This window comes from Biomphalaria glabrata, unplaced genomic scaffold, assembly GCF_947242115.1.
Source record: "Biomphalaria glabrata unplaced genomic scaffold, xgBioGlab47.1 scaffold_19, whole genome shotgun sequence".
Taxonomy (NCBI): Eukaryota; Metazoa; Mollusca; class Gastropoda; family Planorbidae; genus Biomphalaria; species Biomphalaria glabrata.
In genome coordinates, this window is record NW_026602932.1 from 613,407 (window position 1) to 634,493 (window position 21,087).

The window sequence follows — 21,087 nt, forward strand, 5'->3', positions numbered from 1 at the left end:
GTGAATGTGAAATCATTTCTTTTATTTGGTTCAGAGACTTGAAGAGTAACACAGTCTAACATTCACCCACAAATGTTGTACTAATAAAATGATCTGTCTAATAAGTTAAGCCCACAGTATGTCAAAACAATTCCACTTTTCATTGAATGTTGTTTTGTTTTGTTTGTTTTTTTGCTTCTTTTTTATTTGCCAACCAGCAGTCTTCTAAACAGAAAAACAATTTCTGTATTTGGTGTGGAAAAAAATGTCTATAGATGCATTATTATTTTTTTTTAGTAGACATTATATTTTGTAATCACATTGTTTATGGAAAAGTTTCATAGTGAATGTACATCTTAAATCATTAACTACTTACCTGAAAATATTTGTGATTTAATGTTTTGAAGATTGTTATAACCACAGAGTAATGATGGAATGTATTTTGATAAATCTATTCTTCGTCCAGGCTTGTAAAACTTTAGTCCTATGGGTTCGAGCAATTGATGTTTACTCTGCTGTAGCTAAACAAGTTGAGCCAAAGCGTAAGTAATTAGCAGTCAAGGCATTAAATAATTAGCAGTCAAAGTGTTGCTATTTTTAAAATCATTCTAGGTCTAAGTAAAAAAATATTCAATTATATTTGTTTTCTTAGACTTGTTTTAATACAACTTTAGTGGTCATTAATTAGAAAACTTTGTACTAAATCATAATGATGTCACTTTGACAGTGGAATATGGGATATATATATAGTATTATTACAGAAGTATATGTATAGTTGGTATATTATTATTACAAGATGTATTATCTCTTCCTTGTCAGACTGGCTGAGGCTCAAGACGTTCTCAATGAGGTTTTAAGTGTCCTCAAAGCTAAACAAGACCAACTGGCTGAAGTGGAGAAACAAATTAAAAATCTTCAGGCTGTCTTTGACAAGAGTATGGCTGAAAAAAAAAGTTTGGAAAGAAACATGGCTGTGACTGCCGCCAGATTGAAACGCTCTTCCAAACTGACAACAGCCTTAGCTGATGAACAAGTAGGTTATTTTAAAATCTATGAGAACTATTATAACATTAAAATATGATTCTTAGTCAGACTTGGCCTACTGGGCGTAGTTTTTATAATATCAAAGATAAATTGAAATGATCAAACAAAAATATCACCTTGAGGAATAAATTAACGATTTGAAAATATGTGCATTCATTCACTAAAACCATATTTCCATACTGGAGATGAGACATGCATGGCACACAGTCTTAGAAAGAACTGTGAGACTACAATGATTTTGTCACTTTTTTGGTGTGATTTTTTTTTCATATTTCTACTTTAAAAAAATATACATTTCAATAGCTCATCTATCTTTGAAACAACATCTCAATCTCATGATTTCATGTTTAAATAAGGATGGGACATTACTAGAAACTCATTTAGTTCTCATCTTTATCATTGAAATATTTATTCTCTGCTCCTTGAAATATTTATTCTCTGCTCCTTGAAATATTTATTCTCTGCTCCTTGAAATATTTATTCTCTGCTCCTTGAAATATTTATTCTCTGTTCTGCAAGGTTGTTAAAAGTGGTAATGGATATAAGCACTCCACTACCTAAAAAATACTTTCAATGGCTTTCAGATAGCCTCTGACAAACAGCCTCTACCCGTTAGATGTTAGATATGGGAGAATTGTTATCACTAACTGGGGAAAATGTGTAACCAGTGCCTAAACCAGTAAGCTTCAGGCTTAAGGGGCTCATTAGCCTTGGTTGACCACCCACCTAGGAGAAGGAAAACTGAATTCAAACCTCTGCTGCCTTGCGGCTATACCCAAATATGTGAAAGGCTTTGGGAGTCTATCTTGAGGAAAAAATAAGGAGCAGACAACCTTAAGGCAGTTTGCAGAGCCTGCGCCACCGCATTTCGCATTCTGTATCAGCACTTGCTGTTCCTTTGGATTCATCAGCTGTGCTGAGAAATTGGAAAATAGCTGTTTGGGTTACATTGTTCCAACCATAACTAATGCCCAGGCATTCATCTCATTTCTCATTTCCATAGTAATTTTGCAACTGAAGGAGGCCATTGTATTTATTCCCTTTCTACATCATGTTTCTTATAGGTTCGCTGGGAGGAAAGTGTTGCCAACTTTGATGTACAGTTGAAAAATGTAGTAGGAGATGTTTTTATAGCAGCAGCTTGTGTAGCTTACTATGGAGCCTTTACTTTTACTTACTGGCAAAAACTTGTAGAAGGTAAGTCTAAACATCAAAAACAATGTACTTTTAAAATGTTAAGATACAGACACCCTTGAAAACTAGTACCATTAAGAGAGAAAACTGGTCGTGTGGTATGCCTTTAGAACTGTCATCAGTTTGAACCCTTCCCACTGCTGTCTGCTTTGGTTCTCAAGAAGTTTAGATTGGTACATGATAATCTTAATTTCTGAATGAATGTCCAAAACTTAAAAAACGAAACCTTTATTAATGCAATGTCTGCTTATACCATATTAACTGATTGTTTTTTGACTAGCTTAAGTCTTGTGTTGGATACATAAATACATTTTTTAGACCTTTGTAGCAGCTTTTGATTCATTTCAGTTGTAAGTTTTCCTAATCGCCCATTAATCTTGATACATGACAACTAATCATCCTCAATAAGAAAATATGAATAGTACAAAATGAATTAGGTTTTGAAAATGGTGAAGGCTGTTTCTAAAAAATGTTTATAAAATGTTTTACATGTTACGGATGTTCCTTCAAAGATAAGGATAATCTACTTTCTAGTCCAAACCTCCTGCTTTCTGCTTTTGAATTGATCATTTGAGACTGTATACCTTCCTGGCCAAACATCAAATTATACAAACTTCTTGTTCTCATAACTCTTGAAAATATTATTAGGTCTAGCTTGATTTTTCATTTTTTAGTTATGCTTTACTCTCAGATATATGATTTAGTAGTTAGAAACAAAATATTTTACATCAATTATTATTAACTTAGGAGGTGCGGTGGCTGAGTGGTAAAGCGCTTGACTTCCAAACCGGTGTCCGGGGTTTGAATCCTAGTGAAGACTGGGATATTTAATTTCAGGATCCTTGGGCGCCTCTGAGTCCACCCAGCTCTAATGGGTACCTGACATTAGTTGGGGAAAAGTAAAGGCGGTTGGTCGTTGAGCTGGCTACATGACACCCTCGTTAACCATAGGCCACAGAATCAGATGACCTTTACATAATCTGCCCTATAGACCACAAGGTCTGAAAGGGGAACTTTACTATTATTAACTTAACTGTATCTTGTATTTCTCACATTTAATTATTTGTTAAAAACTTTTAGAAATATTTATATTAATATATATATATGAATGATATATATTTATATTAAGAAAGAACATTTTTAAGAAAGTAGCATAACATAACCTATTGACCAATTGACATGACTGAAATACTCTGATGTATCTAGCATGAATACTTAGATTCATTATAAGACATTTGAATGTATTTAATAATTTGGATACAAAAACTTTTCTACAGGTTGGACTAAACGATTGATTGAGCTTCAAATACCTGCAACAGAAAATATGACGCTTGTGTCAGTCTTGGCAGATATATATGAAATTCGACAATGGAATGCTGATGGTCTGCCAAGAGATGCTGTGTCAATTGAAAACGCTGTTCTTGTAACTAAAGGTCGCAGGTGGCCTTTGATGATTGACCCACAAGAACAGGTAAAGTTTCTAAGTAAACAAATAATGTATGTACTTGTATTGATTAAAGCTGAGTTTTATTGTTGACACTTCTTTCAGGCCAACAGATGGATCAGAAATAGAGAGGCTCTAAATAAGCTTAAAATTATTAAATTATCAAATTCCAACTTTCTGAGAACACTGGAAGCTTGCATAAGAGCAGGTTTACCTGTTTTGATGGAGGATTTGGTGAAGCTTTGGATCCAGCACTAGAACCTGTCTTGTTAAAACAAACATTTATACAGGTAACATTCTTCTATTACATCTAAACATTTAAACACTTTACTGTATACCAAAATTTTCTCTGTGTGTGTAAAAGCTGTGTTTGTAAAAGCAAAAAGGTTTAATGATGGAGTTATGTCTCCTGACTTGTTACAACTTCACATAATCTACCCTTGGACTCCAATATGTTTTGAGGGTTTGGTCAGTGCAACATTCAATTCATTTCTCCATCTATAACTAAAGTGCTTTACATTACAAGTAAAATATCAATCTTTAAACTCCTTTAGGTAATTGAACCTTTTATGTAACCTTATTGACTTTTTCAGTTATATATTCATAAGTAAGGTCACTTTTATCAAATTTGACACTATGAAAATGCTTCATTTCTAAGGACTTAACATGTTTCTTTATAAGAGTAGATCCAAAAATTTTGACTTTTTTGGGGTGCCTAATTAGGTATATGTGAAGTAAAGCTATTGCTTGTTTTAATCCCAGAATTCTCAAAGAGATGCACAGGACTGTGTTAATGCAGAGTGTTCAGATGCAAATGTATTGTTGAACAGAGAGGAAAAAAATGTTACTGTAATCTTTTAGAACACCTGTCTTGGTTGCTGAAGTTATCAAAATATATTTTGTACACAAATAAATAGTATAGTGTTGTAGGTAACTGTGAATGAAAAAATGCGAGGCTAAAATGATAATACATAAAAGGTTAAGGATGATTTTATGGAATGCCTCCCCCCTCCCCATTTGCCAATGCTTTCAATGAATTTCATAGTGTTGTATCTGGTCTCCTTAGTGGTTTTCTTGGAATGTTCCTGGTTTTAATTGAATAGAGTATATGTAGTCATAACGTATGTCCAATTAGAAAATTATTTTCTGGTCAGAGCCTACTTGTTATAATATAGCAGAGAACAGATCATCTTACCTTATCTTGTCTGCCTACCATATTCCTTTGTAGATTGAAATCTTGATAATGATATTTTAAACATTCTCGAACATCATTCTCATTATAACTATGTTATGGGCTGATTTATGATAATTTTTCTTTCCTTTTCTAAGGGAATGAACTAAGTTTTATGTTTAGGCTCACAATAGATTTATAGGAAATATAAGAAAATATAAGATGGAGTTCATTTGCCCCTGAGTCCACCCAACTCTAATGGGTACCTGACTTTAGTTGTGGAATGTAAAGGCGGTTGGTCGTTGTTCTGGCCACATAACACCCTGCTTGTTAACTGTTGGCCATAGAAACAGATGACCTTAACATCATCTGCCCCATAGATAGCAAGGTCTGAAAGGGGAACTTTACTTTTACTTAGCTCGTGTCTCATGTTTACAGGAAGTATTCAATGAACAGCGTTTTGGATGTAATCTTTAAAATTAAAACAAAAGTTAGTTTATCTTGTAATATTTCTAAAAGTAATGAAGTCTATTCACATGTAAAATATTTCACATGTTCCTTCAGATTTGATGGTAATTTTATCCTAACCAAACCTCTCGCTGAACTGTAGGTTATGAATTTGGTACTATTGAGACCATCGAACAACAGTCCAGTCAGCATATCACACTACCTGGCTGCCGTCAATGAAACGATAAGGAAAAATCTTAGCATGAATAATATTATAATAAATGAAATGACCATAAATAGAATCATGATGAATCAACTAGTAATTAATAAGATTATTATAAATAAAATCAGCATAAGTGAAATTATAATTGAATTTGTCATGAATGAGCTTAAAAGGGATTGGAAGGATAGAACTTGCAGTTAAAAACTAAATTTTCAAAGTGATACCCAATGTGTAGAGTTTTAGGCCAACATTCTGATTAAATAAAAATTACTTTTTAATCTTTTTTTTTTTCGTTGTCTTTTTTCAGGGTGGGCGTGTGTTGATTCGCTTGGGGGATAGCGATATAGACTATGATCGAAACTTCCGTTTCTATATGACCACCAAACTGTCTAATCCACATTACTTGCCAGAAGTCTGCATCAAAGTAACAGTTATCAATTTCACAGTCACCAAGAAAGGCCTTGAAGATCAAATTCTTAGGTTGAAAATTTCTTTTTCATCTGTTTTTTTTTTAGTTACATGCATTTTATTTTAGCTCTGGCTTAATATCCAAAGCATTCTTTCAAGGCTAAATTAACCAGTCGAATTGTTAAAAAGATTTTTAAAAAAATAAGATTAGTTAAACTAAATACATTACAATTTTTATTACCAAAATAAAACCTACATTTATGTAATTGTTGTTTTATTGTTTTGATTATGAAAATAGAAATAGAAACTTTTTTTTGGAATACAATCTGTTTTTAAATAGACTAATTTTCAACTAGGAACAGTAAAAATTTCAACTAGTTACATTTAAAAGGTCAGACATGAAAAGGTTGTTTTTCTTTCTATTGGTTGTAGTGATGTTGTCAGTTTAGAGAGACCAGACTTGGAAGAACAAAGAAATGAACTCATCATGAGAATCAATGCTGATAAGAACCAGCTGAAATCTATTGAAGATAAAATTCTTAAGTTACTTTTTGAATCGGAAGGAAATATATTGGACAATGAAGAACTTATCAATACATTGAATGATTCTAAGGCAAGTATCACATAGGCCTTGAAATGTGAGAGTTTCACATGTGTGAGTTTCACTTGTTTCCATTGGTAATGTGGGTGTTTATGACCATTAAAGCATCAATCAAATGTCCCATCTTGAGGATCTCTCATTCCTTATATCTCTCGGCAGAAGTAACACAGCACTAAAATAATTTTTTTTTATAATTCCGCTAGCAGAGTTTAATATGTAATAATGATCATATAATTATAATGTGATTTAGAAAACAAAGATGTAGAAGACTAGAAATCAAACAGAAAAAATACCATTATGTTTTATTAGACTTAGTTCAAGAAAAAACAATGTTCATAAAGTTAAACAAAATTCTAAGATTAAAATGGGTCTAACAATGTTACCAGAAAATTATATTATGAGGGTGTCTACCAATAAATTTTACTGCTATTGGGAAAAAATTGGTTTTAGTTGCCAATTTAAAGTAAAAACATCAAGTAACAGTGTAGATACACTTGTTGAAATAAGTTCAGATGTAAAATGTATAGCAGACATGTATTAACTAGTTTTTAATTCTGATCAACTTAAAGAAAAATATTGAATGGTTTCTTGACAGGTCACCTCAGCAGTTATCAAAGACTTACATTGAATTGTTTCTTGACAGGTCACCTCAGCAGTTATCAAAGACTTACATTGAATTGTTTCTTGACAGGTCACCTCAACAGTTATCAAACAAAGACTTGCTGAATCCGAGACAACAGAAGAAAAGATCAGTGTGGCCCTGAAGAAATATCGCTGTGTTGCTGAGAGGGGTTCGGTTATGTACTTTGTGGTGTCTGACATGGGGGAAGTAGATCCCATGTATCAATTCTCTCTCAAGTATTTTAAACAGGTAAAGGAATGGATAAGCCAATAAAATCATCACATTAGTATGTGTAATTTACATTCCTAAACCAATAAGTATTGATCTTAGTACCCAAAGTTGGTCTCTTTCAAATTGTAGTGGGCCCATGCATAAATGTAAAATTTTTAACTTTACCCATATTTACTTCATATACATTTTGCAAGTATTTAAAAAGGATATTGTTATAAATGAACTTATTGATATGGGTAAGGTTAGATGTGCATATGACACGCTCACACAGGTGACAGAAGCCATCTACTGCTAGCATTAAACCAGGATGAGGGATGGCCCTTCAGGAACACTCTACTTGAAAATAGGTTGTGATGTGGTCATGTGATTTGTCTAAAAAAGGTCTGGGGACATTCTGTCATTTCCTAGAAGGCCTTCATTGGCCCTTTATAAAGAGAAGAGGTGGCAGAGTCAAGATAGTCTGGTAGAGTCCAGGTTCAGTTCAGTTCTGGACAAAACAGATAGTCTAGTATGATTCAATTAAGTAGAGCAGTACCTTTTTGTAAGGTTCTCTACAGTGAAGTGCTTGTGCAGTCTTTCAAACTTCCAACTGTACAGTATTTGACATAGTTTATTAGAGTTGATAAAGTACCAGGCAATCTGAGTCCAGTGTTTCCAGGCAGCCAGATAGATAGTCATAACAATAAAAACAGATAATTTACTCATGTATAAGCACATGTGTTTTTTTCTCATATTCTTTGACAATCAGTATATGTCTTATCCAAAATATCCATTATTTACAGTTAAAGTTTGAAATACAGTGTCATTATTAACTAATGTAGAAAATTCATTATAAAATGTTTAGCTTCTTTGTGTATTGTGTTGCTGATGGGCAGAACCACTTTAAACATTACCCCTGTAAACCAATTATAATAATAATCTTTATTATCCATGAATGCTTTGCTAGATGGTATATTAGATGACAATGACGGTATATTAGATGATAATGACGCCAACCTGCAACAAATTTTAGCACTGCAGCTATGGTTCTTGACAAGGCTAGATGGGATTCTTCTGTAAAATCCATTGTTTCTTTGTGATTAAAAGAATGAATTACAAGGTGTCAACATTTTTGTCATCTGTGCCTCTGTAATAAATTGGTAGGGTTCGAAAACAGGACTAGGCAGTAGTCAAAAGGACCGAGGAGCCATCTGTATGAGTATGAAGTAGAAATTAGTTTGGTGTATTTTTTAGAAAATCTGAAACAAATTTGAAAAATGAAATGATGCTAGAATAGAGTAGTTTTCTCCCCTACACTCACATTACTAATAAAATTTAAAAAAAAAAAAAAAATCTCCCTCCCCATCATCTGATTGTCTGAAAGGAAAATTGGTCCAGTCCAAAGTTAGGCAATCATGTCTGAGTTTAATTTGAATTTTAGCCTTTATTTTTCCAATGTTTCAAATGCTTAGGATTCAGTCAGAAACATCTTAACCATTTTATTATTTTAAAATTTTATTCAGCTATTTAACAATACAATCTCAACCAGTGAGAAGTCCGATGACCTTCAAACACGACTGGACATTTGCTTAGAAGAGACTACAGTATGTATTTACAAGAATGTTTCTAGGTAATTCTTGTATTGTTACCTGCATTGTGTCTCATGGTTTCAGTAATATTGACATTACTGGAATTGGTGTAATGCAAAAAAAGCACTCCACTGCCTATAAAATGCTTCCAAAGGCATGCGTCTCAACTAGCCTCTGACAACTAGTCCAACTCAGATATTGGATCCGGCTTGAACTGTTCTCTGTCAAGAAGAGCACTGGTGCTTTAACAAGTAATCTTCAGGCAGGAAGGGGGCTCCTTAGCTTGCTGGCTACCCACCTAGGAGAAGGAAAACTCTAATTCAAATCTCTACTCATTGCAGCTATATCCAAACATGGGGAAAGTTTTCAGGAGTCAACCCTGAAGAAAAATCAAGAGCCAGTGACCCTTGGGCAGCTTACAGTGCTACACCCTGGCAGAGTCTGGGATGCCGATAAAATTTACTCCTTAACTTTATTGGCATTAACCTTCATTTGGATAGATCAGCTGGTTGCAAGGGGAGGGGGGGGGGGGAAGGACTGCTGCATGTGTGACATGGTTCCAATCATAGCCTATGTATTCATCTCAATTACATGAGACCAGTAGTTGTTTCATGACTGAAGGAGGCCATAAAATAATCAAATATATCTCATAGTGCCTCTAGTATATCTTGTTTTGTGGGTCATGCTTTATTTTGTAGTATGCTTGGTCCCCTTTCACATCCTTCAGATGCAGATGATGCAAAGGTCATCTGTTTCTATTACTGATGGTTAACAAGGGTGTTATGAAGCTAGCCTTTTCTTAGCTAATGTCAAGTACCCATTATTTATATTGTAAATCTTAAAGAATTCATTAACTAAATTAACTTTGATCTTACTTACAGATTAATGTGAAATGAGATATTCCTCTAGTGATTGCTTTGATTTTCTTTCAGAGGTCTCTTTGAAAAACACAAGCTTGTATTTTCATTTTTGCTTTGCTCAGAGATTATGAAAACTGAAGGGGAAATAACTCCCTTGGAGTGGAATTTTTTTCTCCGTGGACCCATTTGAGGTATAGAGAAGGTACTAGACATTTTGATTATTATTTGTCTTCTTCTCTTATTTCAACTTCATTTATTTTAGGAAATGCCTTCACAGAAATGAAATGACTTTCTAGAGATCCTAGAGATATATAAATATGTTATCATTTTATTATATACATTAGGAATAAAAAGTTTTAAATAATAGTACACTTGTATGGAATAGTGATTTTCTGTGTCCGTGGCTGTGTATCAATGATTAGCCTCTTTATGCAGAAGTTAAAAAGGGAAGATTGTAAATTTCAAGAGATGTAAAATGCTGAATGCCACAGAATTTTCTGTACATCTTAAAGATTGTAGCTTATTCAAATCAATTAGATTTGAGAGTTTAAATTTATATAACCATTGAGAATCAACACACTTTGTCACCACTGACAACTTGACATATTTATGGATTATTTAGAATCTCATTGAAAGAGGAAGGTTAAACAATTATAGAACACACAACTTCTATCAAAATAAAAACTTTTTTTCTTTTATTGTAATTAAAAGCCATTACATTTTCTATAGCAAAATGTCCCCAAACCAGAAAACACAACGTGGCTTCCATTAAATGTTTGGAAAATGGCCTGCGAGATGAGTGACACATTTGAAGACTTCTGTTACATCCATTATGATTTGGATAAAACACCTGTATGGATAAGACTGGATGAAGGCCCTGAGGTAATGATAATGATAACAAAATGCATTACCCATATAAAAAAAATATTAAAACAATCAGTCTCAATCAAACTGAAGGCTACATATCTTAATAATTAGGACATATCTTCAAAAAAGATCATTTCATTCTTTGAAATCTGTCTCTTTAATCTATTTGTACATAATAATGAGAGACTTAACTCTGCAAAGGCATTGTTTTTCTGGCTGATTTAGGCAACCCATTTCAGGCGTAGGAAATAAATAGCACTTTTTAGAATTTGTCCTAGCATTTGGAATGAGAAATATGCCTTAATCACTTGTCTTATATTAAATTGTTTTATTGTGGTTTTAAATTATACAAAATATTTTACAGTTTGTGGCATAGTAACCATGCCACAAATGGGTTCCGTGAGCCCAGGCTCATTACCAATCTCTTAAAAAAAAAATGTGTTTTAATGTTTTGAATTATTACATTATTTTATTTCCCATTAATTCTGTGATTATAATTTTTAAATTGTCTGCAGTATATTGCCATTTGATAAAGAAACTGATGGGGCCTCCATACAGGATGACTAAATTTAGTTTTGTCATTCTAGATTCATTGTTTTAATCCTGTGCCCAAGAGTCTCTTGCTACCCCTTCTGTTTACTCTGTAATGCTAGCCAAACACATTTTCTGTAATAGTATATAGCCTGGTGAGCCAATACACATAAAGCGATGAACAATCAAAATAAGCCCCCTATATTTCTTATGGCCCTGAAGAATTCACATTAGTCTGAACACATTTGGATGAATCTATAATAAAAATCTGTCTCTGTATTTTAGTTCACGTGTTACTGAATTAGACTCAGATGGCGAGTCCAGTCACATTTATTGGGTTGGTTAGTTCTTAGCTTCATATCAGGATTTCCTGACCACAAACTCACGAAGCTCTATTACTATCTTAAAAAGCTGAACACATGGACCAAATGAAGATCGTAAAATTAAGAGCAGATAGTTGCTATCTTTGCACCAAAAATGCAACAGCTTTTGTTGAACCCTATGATGATAATATTCATGAGGTCAAAATGCATTTTATTGATGAAGCCAGTTACCTGATGAAAAAACAACCGCAAAAGTGCAAACATAAAAAAAAAACAAAAGCAGAAGATGCAGATTAAGGAGACGCCCACAAAAATTCAGACTAAAGAAACAACCAGCAAACTTGCAGACAAAAGAAACAAGCATGAAGATTAAGACAAGAAACAATTAGCAGAAAATGCAGACATAAGAAAAACACCTTGAAGATACAGACATAAGGAACAACAGGCAGAAGATGCAGACATAAACCTTTAAATTCAAGAGTGTAAATTTGAGCCTCCAACTAGGAACAATTAAGTGACTTGGCATCTTTCACACAAAAATTGTAGTGCTTGTGACAATAACAAAACAATAGTGCCTTGTGACAAAAATAAAGTTTTTTATTTCACTTTCTCTAATGATTTATCAATCTATGTAAGCAATGGACATAAAGTTTATACAATAACTGTTGGAAATAAAGAAAATGAACAAGATAACAATTATTTTGGTGTATGATTAGTTTAGTTCTTTCCTTGTAAATCCTAGGCACAATTTGAACCGAAGGGGGTCTGGGGTGAAGGTTATGAAAATGATTTAATGTATCAGTTGTTGTTGTTATGTAAACGTGTGCTTGTAACTATCCATAAGAATGTGTTCAGCAAATATTAGAGATGTGTGTTGTGTAGTCATTCAGTGTATTTTCACTCTATTGTACTATTATGTTCCTAACAGGAGGCAAGAGAAAAAAGTGTTTTTCTTTACAATAACTGTTAACAGAATTTTAAAAAGGCTCATTTTATTAACAAGGATGTATTTTATATTCAGCTTGACTTGGGCCTTTAGGTCTAGGTTTTACAATGTTATGAATGCAAGAAGCTTGTGAAAGTTTCTGCGTTTTAAAATTGTATAGATTATAACTGAGAAAGCATGATTTTTTTTATATCAAAAACTTTAGGTTCGAGCCAATCCTCCTCCGGAGCGCTATCTCTACGCTGTCTTGGATCCCCCTGAATATAACGATGGTGATCTGCCTCTTCCAGATAGAGTTAATGGAAATTGGAATGATCGCCTGACAGCTTTTCAAAAATTAATGTTTGTTAAAGTTTTCCGTGAGGAAAGGGTGAGTTTTCAATTAAAAGTTTTGTTGTGTGCCCAAATGAAAGAGCATCATACTCACGTCTTACAAACCAGTACATAGACCTACTATTCTAACGGTGAAACTGGCAAATGGGATCAAAGGATCTTGCGCCATAGCCTTAAGTTTTCTTACCTTGGTCATAGTTTAAATATTAGATCTATGTTCTGCGGCACAGGTTCTCTGTAAAATCACATCACATCTTAGATCCCTGGGTTAGGGCAGTCAAATGGATAATCTAGATCTATGGCCTGCTAACCAAACTCCTTCCCAGTTAAAGGCTCATTCTGGCTTTTTACAATATGATGAATTAAAAACAATGCTTACACTCACAATGTTCAAATGTTTAAAAGGAGTTGATATTCTCTGTAACATGAATTAACTTAATGTTGAGGTAGAAAGACTAATGGAATAGATCTAGATCTAGATTAATCTAAATTGATACCAGGGTTATCCTTCAATGCTAATAGATATCTTGGGGCTATTGAGATTGTTGATCCATTGAAAATGATAGAAAAAAGTAGCAGTTAGGATCAAAATAATCTTCTAACTATAAAGCACTGTGTGTAAATTTTTTTCAACAAAGATATTTTTCTTGGGTTTTATGTGAAAAAAAATTAATTATATCCTTTTTGGATTTATTGTTAACTTTTATATTATGTCAATTCTGTTTTTATCCTAGACAACATTTGCAGTGACAGAGTTTGTTTCTGAATGTTTAGGGAAACAATTTGTTGAAAGTCCTCCTGTCACATTGCCAGAACTTTATGAAAGTATGTCTAAGACTACTCCACTGGTCTTCGTTCTTTCTCCAGGATCAGATCCAATGACATCATTTCTACGTTTTGCTAAAGATATGGGAGTTCATGAAAAGTAAATACAGACATTTTTTCAATAAATATATTCATTAAATTATTTTTCTACCATAAATGTCTTCTTTAACTTAAGCTAAATTCTATGGGAATTTAAATATGATTGTTATGGAAAAGAGAAACATAAAGCTTACATGGAGAAACTGCTGCCATTTTTGTGACATCTTTTTTGTCTAGTGTCAGTCTGTTGCCCTTTCATATCAGTTAGTTACTTCTTGAAAATTAAGTTTTAACCAAAACAATTAGCTTCTTTTCAACATAGGGAACTAGATTTCTTTGTAACACTAGCTTTTAATACAAGTAGATCTACATCATCTCATTCACAAAGTCAAGGCTCTAACTCTAGTTAGACTGAGAGTTTCTTATTACAGTGTTCCCCCTGCTTCCTCATTTTCCAAGAGTTTCTGAAATCTCAAATTTACCCATATGACTGAAACAGTTCAGCTTTGTCTTTTCACATTATAGACTTGAGAAGTTCCTCCTTTTTTTGTCATCCAGAGTGTTGACTTGTAAGAGTAAAAACCCAGCATTTTTCTGTAGCATTTATTTGAATTTTTTCTGTCTGTGTTCAGTATCCAACTTTCACAACCATGTGGGGGTTCAGAGACCACTAGAGAAGAATGCAGTTTTAATTTGGTTGGAAGCTGTTACTTTTCCAGATTCTCTAGTTTGCTCATGACAGCAAATGCCAAGCTTAAAAGGGTTTTTATTTCTTATTGATTTGAAGTCCATCTCTTCCAATGTTTGACCATAGGTATTTAAATGAGTCAACTTCTTCTAATGTTAGTTCGTTCGACTGTACCCCAACATCCGCAACATCTCATTATATCTCCAGCACAAACTAGTATTTTGAATTTATCAGCACAGAGTTCCATGCAGACTGCTCTAGTATACAGTTTTGAAGTAATATCTTGTTTCTGGTCTGAAATTTCCCCAATGAGGTCTATATCGTCTTCAAACCCGAGATGAACAAAGGCTGGTCAAGTAGGAGTAAATCCTTCTAGAGTTTCCATCATAATATGCTTCAGAAATATGTTAATTAATAAGAGCTGGAGAGAGAATGCATCCTTACCACACTCCTATGGATGTCCTAAAACTTTCTCAAACTTGGTTGTTCAGAAGTATTGAGCTATTTGCCTTTTGGAACAGGGCTTTGATAATATTGATAATGTTTTTATCCAAGCTGAACTCCCTCATCACTTGCCACATATCATGATGCCAAAACCAGTCAAAAGTCTAATGTTAAGTATATGTTCAAGAATGCTTCTACCTTTGCAAAGGACCTCCTCAACTTTTGAGTCTGTTGAAATTATTTTTAGCATTATTTTGCTTGGTTAACCATTAGACTTTATCATTCTATAGTTTTGGGCTTTTTTATTGACTCAAGTTTTCTTTCTTGAGCATTGGAATTTTAAAAAATTTGGATCTATTCTTGTGGCAATATTTTTTTTAATCCCATATTTTCTGGCAGATAGTCCTAGTTATATTTGAGCCATTGTATTTTGAAAGTTTTTTGGTATGTTATCCCTCTGATGATACGATAAAATACCATCAGAAGGCTAGAAGTGCTAATTATTTGAAACCTATAAATTTTTTATGTGTTTTATCTTTATACAGTATAATTATATATTTAATAAATTCTTTGTATAACTTTTAACTTGGAGCAAGCTGGCTGAGGGAAATTTAATTATTATGTTCTTATTAGAGTTAACAAAAGACATGACATTTCCTAAATTTTATTAATGTATAATTAATTATTGCTTAATTACATGGTGGTTGTTTTTTTTATTAACTCCTATTTAGAAAGTAATTTGTAGGTTTGATTCTTTATTTTAACTATTCACTTATAGTGTGAAATCAATTTCACTTGGCCAAGGTCAAGGTCCAGTGGCAGATACAATGATCAAGAATGCAACCAAATTTGGTGACTGGGTTTTTGTACAGGTAAGGAACAGAAGCTAGCATTTTGTTTTTCTTCTTAGACCTTTCCAATTGTCATTTTCAAAAAGTATATAGGTAACTGTTATATTATAATCTCTCCTAGCCATTGACTAAACAGAAATCAATGTTTATTATTTTTGAATAAACATAGATTTTTTTTTCCCCAGATTTATAAATATATTAATTAAAAATTTGATTGTATTATTTTTAAAAGACTTAACATTTTTTGCGTTAAAAAGTTATTTAAACCAAAACATTTAGTTTAAATTTAACTTATTAAATTCTTTTTAGAATTGCCATTTAGCTGCTTCATGGATGAATGCCATGGAAGACATTATTAAAAATATCCAGGAGACCAGTTCACTTTTACACAGCAACTTTAGACTCTATCTGTCTTCAATGCCTGCCAAACATTTCCCTGTCAGTGTTCTTCAGAATAGTGTCAAAGTCACTAATGAGCCACCTAAGGGCATTAGAGCCAATCTAAGAAGGGCATTCATAGATATGTCAACTTCATTTTTTGAAGACCACCGTAAGACTTTTTTGTTTTTGTTAGAAAAATTTTTTAATAATTAACAATAAATTCCAACACTATGATAGTATTGAAAGATGATAATGTAGTCCTCTGTGTTAATAGTAATAATGTTATTTACACTATGTATTGTGTATGGATTATTATGGGGTTGGTTTAATCCTGTGCACTCCCAGGGGAGCATAGGGCCGCAGCCACACCTCTCCACTGAACTCAGTTCTGAGCAGCTTTCTTAATCTGCTGCCATGTCATTCCAGTACCCTCAGCTTCACTGATGACTGACCTCTTCCAGGTTTGCTTGGGTCTGCCCACTTTCCTCTTTCCTTGTGGGTTCCAGTCAAGTGCCTGCCTTGCAACATTGGTAGCTGGTTTTCACAGGGTGTGTCCTATCCAGCTCCAGTTTCATTTTGTGATGTCTTGGGCTATGGGCTTTTGTCTAGTTCTCGCCCACAAATCGATAGTAGTTATCTTTTCTGGCCACATAATTCCTAATATGCGGCGTAGGCATCTGTTAACAAAGGTCTGGAGCTTTTCCATATTTGTTATATTTGTTATTATAGTGTAGGTTGATTGATTTTTTTATTTAAAAATGACAAAAAAAAGACATTTTAAAGATTAGTAATAATAATGACTGACTTAACTTGTGTTATTGTTTCTATATAAATTTTAAAAAATTTTTATAACAGCTCTGGGAATGGACTGGAGGAAGATCATTTTTGGCATTTGTTTTTTTCATGCTGTTATTCTTGAGAGGAAAAAATTTGGACCATTAGGCTGGAATATTACAGTACGAGTCATGTTAAGACTGTAGAACTGGGATATTACAGTTAGAGTGTAGAACCATAATATTACAGTAAGAGTAATGTTAAGAACTGGAATATTATCTATTAGTGTAAGGACCCATTCAATTTTTTTTGTTTTTTAGATTCTATTAAAGCTATTACATAACAGACATAAACTCAAGTGTTAAAATGACCCATTAATCTAAAAAAAAAGTTTTGAACAGATAGGTCTTAATGTTCTTCTTGAATGTAGTAGTGAAGCAAGCTGTTTGTCTGAGATCAATGGGGAGTGAGTTTGAAACCTTTAGACAAGCACTGAAAAGGCCCACAAACTGTAACTTTTTAGTGAGAAACATGTCACATTGAGTCCATGGACTGCAGGGCTCTCTCTCTAACATATGGAGTGATCAGTTCACTAAAGTAAAAGGACATTCTTAGTTTTGTAGTCAATTCTTGCATTCAATGGAGTGTACACAAGAGAGCAGTAGCAGAATCACTTCTTGTTTTTCATAGGACCATTCATGCAGCATTGTTCTGAATTTGCTCTAGCTCAGCGGTTCTCAACCTTTTAACGACCCCTTTTAGAATCCCCCACTCTAACGCGACCCCCCCTAACACACACACACACAGCAATAGAAGAATAGAAAAAAACAATCTATATTTTCGATGGTCTTAGGCGACCCCTGGCAAATTGTCAATCGACCCCCAAGGGGGGTCGCGACCCACAGGTTGAGAACCCCTGCTCTAGCTGAATGATGTTGTTGTCCTGTATACCTACCTGCTAGCACGGGATTGCAGTAGTCAAGGCAGGAGAGTATGAATATCACAGCTAACTTTTTTTTGTTGACTCTGTTGTCAAATATGGTCAGATCTGGCCTAATCTGCACAGCTGCAGATAGAGATCTTTGCAGAGCTGACTTATGTGTGGGTCAGAAGAAAAGAGTTGAGGCAAAGAAAACTCATATTAGCTTAATTTAAAGAACTAAGCCACGAGCTAGCACTAGTGCTCAAAATACTTTTTCAGGCAACACTTAATCAGGGTTAGGTACCTAAGATTGCAAACTAAGTGGATAAAAGAAACCTGGCAGTTCATGATGAGTAGGGAATCTATACTCTCTACATTTGTCATGTAGTTTTCTTAATTGCTTTTGTCCTATCTTTATTCATAGTAATATATATATATATATATATATATATATATATAATCCGTCAGTCATGAAAATGAATGCTGTAGTAGTATAGTGCTTATTGCCATTACCACTACCAGCAAAGAAAACCTTACAATATGAACAATGAAAAGAAATAGAAAAGCAATCTCAGCCACATGTGTCATGAAGTTATTTAAAAAAATAAGTTATTTATGTTAAAAAATAGCTGGAAAAAAAAACCAGTGAGGCCCTAAAGAAAAAGCTTAAGAATTTTGGGGTAGAGAATAAGGGTTTCTTTTTTTTTTCTGTGTTTCTATTGCTATTATTAGAACTTAATGTTTGCTATTATTATTATTATTGTTTTTAATGTTTGCTATTATTAGAAATTAATGTTTGTTTTTTTTTCCAAAAGAATCAACTTGTTTATTAAGGCTTGTCCCATTAAATTAATTATGACATGAAGCTGATATAAAATAATAAATTGACGAGAGTTGGCCTTAATTAATGCTAATTAGGCATGTGGCATCTGACTGTGTTAAGATATTAACTTTCATTTAGTGCTGGATATTCAAAACTAAAAACTTTTCTCTAGGTTACTAGGAAAAAATTTTGTTAAAAATTTATAATTGTCTAACAACCTTTTTTTTTCGAGAAAATTCATCTACCTGGTATATTGAAAATACATTTTTTTGACCTTTCCTTATAACAATTGTGAAAGACTATACCAGTATAGAGTCAGAAGTAATTGAAGCTGGATGATTACTTATATAATATTGTTATTAAATCTTATTTGGAAAAAAGACTCCTGACAGACATTAATCAACTGGTAAAGGAAGTTATGTATTAGAAAAATGTATTCTCTGTGCTGTGTAGAAAAAAAAGAGATAAAGAGATAATCAATGTTTGAAAGTAATGAGAGGCTGTATTATGAGAGCAGCTACTGTGATATATTGTTATAGATTTGTTCAATTTAAAATAGAAAATGCAATTAGGGAAGAAAAAATGTGTTTTTGTTCAGTGCAGACCATCCTGGCAATGCAAGTTCTAAAATGAATTGGTGGCTCGTGAATATAAAAAAAAAAAAAGATAATGTTCAACACACACACAAAAATATAATAAACACACATATAAAGTATAAATATTTCTTTTATTTTTTAAAAAAGAAAATGTTCAGCATCAAAACATGCAGCACTATGGACCTGTTAATGAAACAACTAATAAATCATAATGAACCTAACACAGTTAACAATAATGATATTGTTGTGTCTCTCTCCTTTGTTTCTTGATTGAAATCAAAACAGCTACCACCAATTGGGAGAATGTGGCAACTCAGATTCTAAATAGGGTGATACTTTATTGAGTCTAATGTATTACATGCCAAATAGTGTACTTTATTGAGTCTGATGTATTACATGCCAAATAGTGTATTTTATTGAGTCTGATGTATTACATGCCAAATAGTGTACTTTATTAAGTCTGATGTATTACATGCCAAATAGTGTACTTTATTAAGTCTGATGTATTACATGCCAAATAGTGTACTTTATTGAGTCTGATGTATTACATGCCAAATAGTGTACTTTATTAAGTCTGATGTATTACATGCCAAATAGTGTACTTTATTGAGTCTGATGTATTACATGCCAAATAGTGTACTTTATTAAGTCTGATGTATTACATGCCAAATAGTGTACTTTATTAAGTCTGATGTATTACATGCCAAATAGTGTACTTTATTGAGTCTGATGTATTACATGCCAAATAGTGTACTTTATTAAGTCTGATGTATTACATGCCAAATAGTGTACTTTATTGAGTCTGATGTATTACATGCCAAATAGTGTACTATTGGCAACTCAAAATTTCTAATTGAATAACTGTTGTACTGTTCTGATCTTGTACTGGACTCCACTGTGCTAGACTGTCTTGACTCTGCAACTCTCTCTCTTTCTTTATATAGGGTTTCTGAATGTCACTAGTCCTCTCTGGATGATCATTTCTTCACTTTCCTAAAGTAATTCATTTCAAAATATTATCTTTTTAGAAAAAAAAATGTATGTATACAGTTTTTCTTATAAATAAGTCGTATCTATTTTTATTTTAGTACGCTTTTAGTGATAGTGATAGAGAGTGTGCATTGCTCAACATGGAAATGTTTTGTAAAGATGGTTACATCCCTTGGGAGACACTGATCTATATAACAGGAGAGGTAGAGTATTGTGTGTATTGTCATTTGCGCATGAGATATAAATATTTTAGTTTCTTTCTAAAACACTAAGCCAAAAATATTTATCTCTTGACTTTTCATGACTTTGTTATAAACGTGTAATTAAAAAGAAAAAATTTAAAGGAAATTATTGTAATAGTTTGAGACAACTTAATTAATAATTTTGTAATTGGAATTGACCAGACATGTATGCCCACTTCATGTGGAGCGAAAATGACAAAACAGTGCACATTATATCATATATTTTATATGGATTTTGCTCAGCAGCTAGACATGCAATATCAGGCTTTGAGACCAAGCTAGATTAAAGGAGAAACAGAAGTGGGCTAAATTGAGTCAAGAGAGAAAAGTATCATTTTGTCCTCAGACCACAGATGGCTCACATTTAATTATTATCGCATTTCTTAAAATGCAATTGTGCATTTTAACATTTTAAAATAAAATACCACCACAATTTTCAAACTACATACATCCATAAAAGACTTCATACATTAATCTATATTCGTTAATTTTCAAATTTTAGGTTAACATTTATGAATGATTATTTTTTTGTACAGTATAATACACAATTAGTTGAATGATTTAAAACTTCTTTTATCACCACAGATTACCTATGGTGGTCGAGTCACAGATGCCCAAGATCAAAGATGTCTAAGGACAATTTTAAAGTTTTTTTTCAGACCTGAAACCTTAAAACCAAAATAAAAATACTCGGAATCAGGTAATTGTATGTTCAATATA

General features: G+C 33.0%; 1 pseudogene; it reads left to right on the forward strand.

Annotated features, from left to right (window-relative positions):
* Positions 1–21,087, forward strand: part of LOC129924166 (dynein axonemal heavy chain 6-like) — an 88,031-nt pseudogene that overhangs the window by 46,387 nt on the left and 20,557 nt on the right.